Source organism: Porites lutea, chromosome 4 (genome assembly GCF_958299795.1).
Source record: "Porites lutea chromosome 4, jaPorLute2.1, whole genome shotgun sequence".
NCBI classification, from domain to species: domain Eukaryota; kingdom Metazoa; phylum Cnidaria; class Anthozoa; order Scleractinia; family Poritidae; genus Porites; species Porites lutea.
The window spans coordinates 28,459,314-28,468,182 of record NC_133204.1 but is presented as its reverse complement, the minus strand read 5'-3'; the positions used below and the strand labels follow the sequence as shown (position 1 = coordinate 28,468,182).

Sequence of the window (8,869 nt, the reverse complement as noted above, 5' to 3'; positions counted from 1 at the left end):
ACGCTTTCACCTAGCCTAAATATGAGCCTCATTATGGTTATCAGCTGGATAACAAATTCATCAAGCGTTGTCTCATAATCGAAAAAACACCCTAGAGAGCATTCGGCAAGCATAACTCTCAACTCATCAATACGCGAATGTAAAAATATTCATTATTATTTTCTAAGAAAGTAGACACACTTGATAATGGGTACCCAGGCTGATGATGTTAAATCTTCTACGCTGGTTTTTCTTTTTCCACGTAACACAATCAGTCTTAAGCAGTAAGCATTTTCGTCTTGGTCAATGGCTTCCTTCCGACTGGAACGTTACTGACGAATGGTTGGCCAACGTGATCCACGAGTGTCAATGTAAATACAAAGACAAGTTAGAAATGCCTTTTGGCTCTTCATCCACAAGCTGAAGATAACGAAACAGCCCTGTGTGCACTTCGATCTGTAGATACTAAAATTACCGATAAACACCTCCTGTTGGGGATAAGCACAGATTTCTTCGACTCAAACGGTGAAAACTAAAACAAAAATACAAAACATGTAGGTAGAGAGCAAAATAGAACTGAAAAACGAACCAAATACTTACAAGTTCTGTGCTCTCTCTACCATACAAACAACGCAACAACTATCACAGATCAACACACTAGTCACATGGAAAAAGAAGTCACGTGACCAGTGCTCAGGTCCCTATCAAAAAAAACCTAACAGTTTTCGGATAATTTTCATGTCCGATTTTAAAATTAGATTTGTCCCGAACATCCCGGCCGCCTTGGGGCGATCGCGTAGAACGTCCCAACAGTTAAACTAAGCATCTACACCGCATCTACTTCTTTCACATCGTTCTCAAGCAAGCACAACTTCTGTATAGGACGAACATAGACAGCATCCTTGGTCTTGACTTTCACAGTCCGTACTAGACCATCTACACCCGGGTACGTCTCCAACACTCTGCCGAGATTCCAATGCCCTCTAGGGGTGTTGTCGTTAACAAGAAGAACCAAGGCGTCGGGTTTGATATTAGGCAGCACTCTTCGCCATTTACCTCGTTGTTGGAAGGTTGGGATGTACTCCTTCAACCACCTTTCCCAAAACAAATTAGCCAAAAATTGAACCTGCCTCCACTTCTTTCTGTAAATGTCAGTCTTCTCAAAGACTCCAGGAGGCAAACAGATGATCTTCCTCTGCATCAATAGGTGGGCCGGTGTTAGCGGTTCGAGATCGTTCGGATCGTCCGAGTTCGCTGTGAGGGCTCTTCCGTTAAGGATACGCTCAACCTCAGTAACGAGTGTTCGTAGAACCACATCTGTCACAGTTTGCGCCCCCAAAATGGACTTTAAGACTGTCTTTGCACTTCGAACCATACGTTCCCACACGCCAGACATACTTGATGCAGTCGGGGGTTGAAATATCCATTTACAGCCTCGCTGTATCAGCTCTCTCTCTATCTGCCCTTGGTTCCATTCCTGGAGACTCTTCTTCAATTCTCGTTCGGACCCAACGAAGTTAGAACCGTTGTCACATCGCAACTCTTTCACGTCTCCCCTTCGATTTATAAAACGCCTTAAACACATGATGAACTCATCAGTATCCATAGAGTTAACCACCTCAAGATGCACGCTACGGGTGGTCAAACAGGTAAACAAGCAACACCACCGTTTCGCGGTCCCTCGGTCATGTTTCACATAAATCGGGCCAAAGAGGTCCATACCAGTGAACGAAAACGGTGGCTCATAGGCTGTAAGTCGACATTTGGGTAAGGGTGCCATCTGCTGGGTCATAGGTTTGGCGTTAAGTTTCTTGCAGGTAAGGCATCGATTAAGGACCGATCTAACCAATACACGCACTTGAGGGATCCAGAAATCTTCCCGCAACTTTGCAATAACATGTTCCCGTCCCAAGTGACCAATAAGGTGGTGAACGTGACGTACAACCAACTTGGCGACCGGATGGTCTCTGGGAAAAATCATTTGTTGGCCGAGTGTACAGGAGGTCGGCTTGAGCTGACCACGGCCATTAACTCTCAGAATTCCGCCTTCGTCAAGTTTGGGATTCAGTGACGCAACCTTGCTTGACGGCTTGACCGCACCGTTGGACTTCAAATCTTTAATCTCCTGTGCATACGCCAATCCTTGGACAATCCTCACAATTGCTGCAGTTGCTGCGTCAAAATCGTCAACACTGAGACGTCCAGTTTTGGCGTTCTGTTTGTCCTTAACAAATTGTACAAAACGCAGGAGCCAGGCCATTCTGCGCCTGAGGCGGGACCAATCTGAACAGGTAGTTAATAACACTCGGAGGGGCGGTTCTTCACAGCTTTCGACGGCCGTAGGCCTTGTATCTTCCTTCTTCGTCACGGACGGATTAGGGGAAAGTTGGACGGAGTGCACGAGAGCTTCCTTCTTTAACTCCAGACCTTCATTGGGTACGAATTGGCACTTGTCTGTGGGCCAACAAGTTTCCGGCTCCCACAAGAAGTCAGGTCCACGAAGCCACCTATGGTCTGCAGTTAGCGAAGACGGGCTCATTCCTCGCGACACATAGTCTGCCGGGTTTAAGGATCCTGGCACATGATGCCAATCCTCTACAAGTGTGTGCTCCTTTATTTCTTCCACTCTGTTAGCTACAAAAGTCTGAAGTCTTCGTTTCTCGTTTCTCAGATAGTGCAGCACTATTTCACTATCAGTCCAAAGATACGTCCTGGAAATGTTCAGTTCAAGTTCCTCTCGCAACATCTTAAACATCCGGGTTGCGAGTACAGCTGCTTGCAATTCCAGTCTTGGAATACTAACAAATTTCACAGGTGCATTTCTGACCTTACCAATAATGAAGGCGCAATGAACTCGTCCATCGGGGTACTCGCTTCGCAGATATGATGATGCGCCATAACCAATCTCTGACGCATCTGAAAACACATGAAGCTGTAACCTGCATTGACGCGGGTCACCGTCCGACAGGAAATAGGACCGAGGGATGGACAACTCGGACAACAAGGGTAACTCAGTGTTCCATGCTCTCCACTTAGACAGAAATTCTTCGCTCAGGGGCTCATCCCATCCTATGTTAGCCTTCCATAGGTCTTGAATCAGGCGTCGTGCAGACAAAGCCACTGGTGCTGCGAAACCCAGAGGATCAAACAATGAACAAACAGTGGAGAGTATACCGCGCTTCGTTTCAGGGCGAACTAGGCTTCTTATTTCGAACCCCAACGTATCATCTCCAACAGACCAACGTACTCCGAGTGCACGCTCTATAGGTAGCTCGTCCAGGTCAAGGTTTAGATCTGGCTTAGATCGCTTATCATTTGGGACAGCACTTAGTAGTCTCTTGGAGTTCGACGTAAACTTGGTCAAGTTAAATCCGCCTCGAGCGAGCAGTTCTACCATGTCATGGGCTAGGCGAATTGCGCACTGTTCATCATTCTCAGAGGGAAGAGCATCGTCAACATAGAAATTTCTTTTCACAGCTGTAATAACACTAGAGCTGTACTCTTCGGCATTGTCGTCGGCCACACGGCGCAAAGTTGAGTTTGCAATACAGGAGGAGGAAGCCGCTCCGAAAATATGCACTTGCATGACGTACGTATCAGGGGGATTATCATATCCATTTGTCCACCACAGGAACCTCAAGGAATCCTGGTCTTCCTCACGCACACGTATCTGATGAAACATCTTTTCGATGTCGGCAGCGAACGCTATTTTTCCCTGGCGGAAACGTAGGAGAACACCAACCAAGTTGTTGGCTACATCTGGTCCTGTCAGCAAGTTCTTATTAAGCGAAGTTCCCTCGCATTCAGCTGCTGCATCGAACACAATGCGCACCTTGCCTGGTTTGGTAGGACTGGTTACAGGGTGATGCGGAAGATACCAATGTGTTTTAGACTCTTTGTTTAACTCTTCTTCTGACAACTTGCGAGCGAACCCACTGCTGATATAACTATCCATAACTTCGCGGTACTTAACGGCCATTTCTTCGTTGCCAGGTTTCGTAAGACGGCGTCTCAGGCACTCTAGACGGTGCTTGGCCATGGCTACATTATTCGGAAACTGGCGTTCTTTCTCCTTCCACAGCATACCGACTTCATACCGACCGTCCACGCAGCGGGTGGTGTTCCCAATTATCTTCAAGGCTATTTTGTCTTCCACCGAGAGGGGTTTCTCATTTGATTTCAGTGTCCCGTAATCCTCCAGATTCCAAAATTTTTCAATGAGAGAACGCGGTTCAGGGTCAATCGAGACAAAGTTTGCTGAAACCCCTTGACGACAATTGGCACCATAAGGACCACAAACGCACCAGCCCAAGGGATAACGACAGCCATAGAGCCCTTTCTTCTTATCTTCAGGGACTCTAACTTCCTTCTGTAAATGTGCATAGGGAATATTGTTTCCAACAAGTATAGAGACTCTCTTGATGTCAACCTCCGGGAACTCCACATCACGTAAGTGCGGGTACTCAATAGTGTCAATATGCTCCGGAAGAGTACAGCGCGACTGGTTGAGGTTAGGCAGGACATAGGCCTCCGAAACGTCAATACTCTCCCCGGAAGTATCCACCGAAGTCAAGGTAAAGGACACACGTTTCGACTCTACCACATTATTACTACTTGAAATCGTGTTAATTCCGATTTGCACGGGTGTTCCTTGAATACCAAGGTGATCAACTAAATCTTGTTCAATGAGGGTGTCAGTGCAGCCACTGTCCAAGAAGGCGTAAGTGGATACAGTGTTACCATTCTCAGCAGATATAACAACAGGTATAACGTTCAACAGCACTTTCGCTTGCACAGTCGCAACGGCAGCGGACGATATTGGCACCTTTCCCACAGACTTGTCAGACTTGTCTCCGCTCGCAGCTGGAGTGACATTTCCCCTTTCGCTGTTTGGGGATTTAGGCGTCGCCAATGGCTTGTCAGACTTATCACTAGACTCCCTATTATTCCGTGGGATGAAGCGACGACCACCATAATTACTTTCAGAGTGCAGAAGAGGAATGTGTCGACCGGAACATACTGAACATGCTGGTGGGTCCGGACAGGAGCCAGAACCGTGTCCGGGCCTTTCAAGACCACAATTAAAACAAAATCCACAGGATGCCGCATACTGTCTTCGCACTGCCACGTGTTTGCACTGTTTGATAATAGGGCATTCTTGGAGTTTGTGACGCTTACTTGATTTGCAAATTCCGCAGTGTTCAGTGTTCTCAGAAGCAGGAGTTTTATGATCAACGCCGGTAGTACTAATTGTGGTGTTCTTTACTGGAAGCTTTGGAGGAAGTTTGGTATTCTTGTTTTCCCGCTTAAATGACTGCAACCCGAACACCGGGTCATTTCTGATAGACGCTTGTTTGTGCACAAAATCAGCGACGTCCTTTAATCGAGCGGATCTTCCGGACTTCACGAGCTCGTAGTTCACGGTTTGCCACTTCAGGATTAAGTCGTTAGGTAAACGGTTCACGATGCGCCTGAGGTTCGTCGCTACGCTCGCCTCGCGTTCAACGTCTCCCTTGAGGATCCTGGTGGCTGCATTTAAGTTCTCAGAGAAATTGAGAAGACCAGTATTGTCGCCGTACGCCAACTTGGGGCCAGATGCGAGCTCTTCCACACATGCTTGCGTCACTCTCACCGCTTGGCCAAAACGTTCCTCCAACGTTTTCATAATCTCATTAAACGTACAACCTCTATTACGCTTCACAACCTCTAACGCTTCTCCCGCCACGAATTTAGGCAGATACTCCACTTGCTGGGCATCAGTGAGCAGGTCGCTTTCGAGGTGCGTACGAACTTGTTCACGAAAAAAGGGGAACTCGGCCGGATTACCACTGAACTGTGTCGGCTTTATTCCGCTAAGATATTGTGCTTTCCACATTGCGGCAACATGATCACGGGGAGCCTGGTCCATGCTGGAGACGGTCTGCGACCTCCTGAAGTTAACACGTTCAGGGGACTGGGTCGAGTTAATCCCCGCAGAGGGAGTGGTGGTGTTTAATCCCTTCACAGACGATTCATTGTGGCTCAACATAATGTCTGACGGTCTTGAAACTGCTGGATACTTTGGCTCCGTTGATTGAGGTGTTCCACTGGATATCACATACACGGCACTCGGTTGACTGTTAAACCCATCTCTAGAAACATACTCAGATGTAACTGGGGTGGAGTGTGATTGCTTGTTAACAATAAACGTAGAAGTGTTCAAGGCACTAGGCACAACAGGGGGGAGTTTACTTTCAGTCAAGTTATCCATTTCAATTTTCCATTCAAGCTCAGCCAATGTTGCTTCCTCTTCAAGGCGCCTAAGTTCCATCCTTTGCTTATATTCATGAGCTACTCTTGCTGCTTCTGCATCTTCCTTTGCCCTAGCTCTTGCTAAGTCTAGTTTCATTTTAGAGACCAGTGCCCTCTTTAGTGATTTCTTCTGTGAGGAAACTGATGATGCCTCAGAATGTTTGGTAACATGAGTAGCAACGCTGTGCACTGACTTATTGACATCTTGTTTCGGATCCCAGACTGGTAGTCCGCGGTCCATGCCAAGTTCGTCATGCCGGGGGTCTGGTCTTCTAAACAAACCCTCACACTCATTGATAATATCGTCCACTTCACGTTTCAGAGTAGAATAACGTTCTTGTACATGTTCTAAGCGTTTTCTCTCGTTAATTCCTGCAAGGTACCTCCCATGAAGTCCCTCGAGCCTGTCCCATTTTTCCAAGAGCAAGTCAACAGATTTCTTAGCTTCCTCTGGGCTCAGTGTTACATGAATTTCAGACTGAATTTCTTTTAATAAACTGTCTATTTCCTTGCTAATGTTCGACCACTGCATTGCCGTACTCCTCTGGTCCCGCGAGTCCCTTTTCCGATCCGATTCCAAAAATTCAACGCGAGTAGTCGGCGGGGGCCTGGGACGAAAATGATAGCCATCGCCTTCCCGCGAAGCGCTCAATGGCTGTGAAAACACATTCGTAGAAACACAAGAAGGTAAAGAAATATCGCTCCGAGTTGAAACCACAGGTAACTGAATCGAAAAATCGGGCAATCCACGATCCATTCCAGACCCAGCGTAATCCAAACTTATACCACGACCACTGTCGAAGCCAACGTTCAATCTATTCGAAGCATCCATCGATCACACTTGAAAACATGCAATTCCAATAGAACTTTTTTCACTGATGTTGGGGATAAGCACAGATTTCTTCGACTCAAACGGTGAAAACTAAAACAAAAATACAAAACATGTAGGTAGAGAGCAAAATAGAACTGAAAAACGAACCAAATACTTACAAGTTCTGTGCTCTCTCTACCATACAAACAACGCAACAACTATCACAGATCAACACACTAGTCACATGGAAAAAGAAGTCACGTGACCAGTGCTCAGGTCCCTATCAAAAAAAACCTAACAGTTTTCGGATAATTTTCATGTCCGATTTTAAAATTAGATTTGTCCCGAACACCTCCGTCTCCATAAACCGATCGAAGATTTGAAGAATGCTATTCTCACCGACCCTGCGATCTACATGTTTTTTCATCAAATGTTTTGGCATCAGTATCATCTTTCAGACTCTTCAGAAGGAACAAAAATTCCGTCCTGGCAATTGATGATAATAATAATCGACCACATCATGACAACAGCTCCAATGTTTAACAAAACTGCATTGGTTGTCCTTCCAATCAGCGCTATCTTGAACTGGCCGATGGCTACCCCCGCTGGATTTGCTGCCTTCCTGAACGACAAAGTCAACAGGTTGTTCAAGAACATTCTCAATTATTGGGGAGAGTTCCTGTCAACTCCAGAGTCTCGGTATGTCTTAACTGACCATCCTCGACATGGTTGGTTTGGTGAGGATGCAATGGAAGCAATGCCAAACTTTGTTGAGGAGTTTAAATGCAATCCAGATGCCCCTCATTATGGTTTCAAGTCATGGGATGATTTTTTCACCAGAGAGTTTCGTCCTGGAGTTCGTCCAGTAGAATTTCCAGACGATGATTACATTGTTGCAAACGCTTGTGAGTCGGCGCCTTACCAGATAGCTACATGCGTCAAAAAGAGGGACTTCTTTTGGATTAAGAGACAACGGTACTCTTTGTATTTTATGCTGAACAAGAGTGAGCTGGCCAAGAAATTTTATGGTGGAACCATCTACCAAGGGTTTCTTAGCGCCACCAGCTATCACAGATGGCACAGCCCGGTGTCAGGTACCATTTACAAAACAGAACTTGTTGATGGTTCCTATTACTCGCAGACCCATAATAACCCATGATATTGGATTGATGTGTTTCGTAGCAATCGGTATGTCAGAAGTCTCTTCAAACGAAATCACTGTTAAAGAGGGGGACAAAGTCAAGAAGGGCGACCAGCTCGGAATGTTCCACTATGGTGGTTCCACGCACTGTCTTATATTTCGACCTGAAGTAAAAATCGAGTTTGATACTCGTGGTCAAATACCAGGTCTGGATACCGACAATATTCCAGTTAGAGCTAAGATTGCGACCGTTTATCCAACACAAGACAAGAAGGAAAGATTATAGAGAAAAATGGCTGAACTTGGAATTTGGAGTTAACTTGACCTTGATGTCATTGTTTTTCTAGAATATTAAAGCGGTCACAGGACCATAATTGTATTTGAAGGCAATAGCATTTTTCCATGATTATTTTTAGCCTGTGGAATGGAAATTTTGTGATCAGTCGCATGCAGGCAACTGAGTTCTTGAGGCCGTATTTTGTATCGAGATTATCAATTATGCTATGCTTCCATGTACAGTGTAAGAAATAAGGGAGGTAAACGTTACTTCACATTCTACACATTAAGTTCACATTCTACATATTATTATTACTTACGTACTGCTTTGTGCATGACGAGTAGAAGTAATAAAAAAACAACTTCAGTCT

The 8,869-nt window shown here is 45.7% G+C and overlaps 1 pseudogene; it reads left to right on the top strand.

The window, feature by feature from the left end:
• The first annotated feature begins 205 nt into the window (after positions 1 to 205).
• LOC140934501 (uncharacterized) lies at positions 206 to 8,508 on the top strand (annotated as a pseudogene).
• The last annotated feature ends 361 nt before the right edge of the window (positions 8,509 to 8,869 follow it).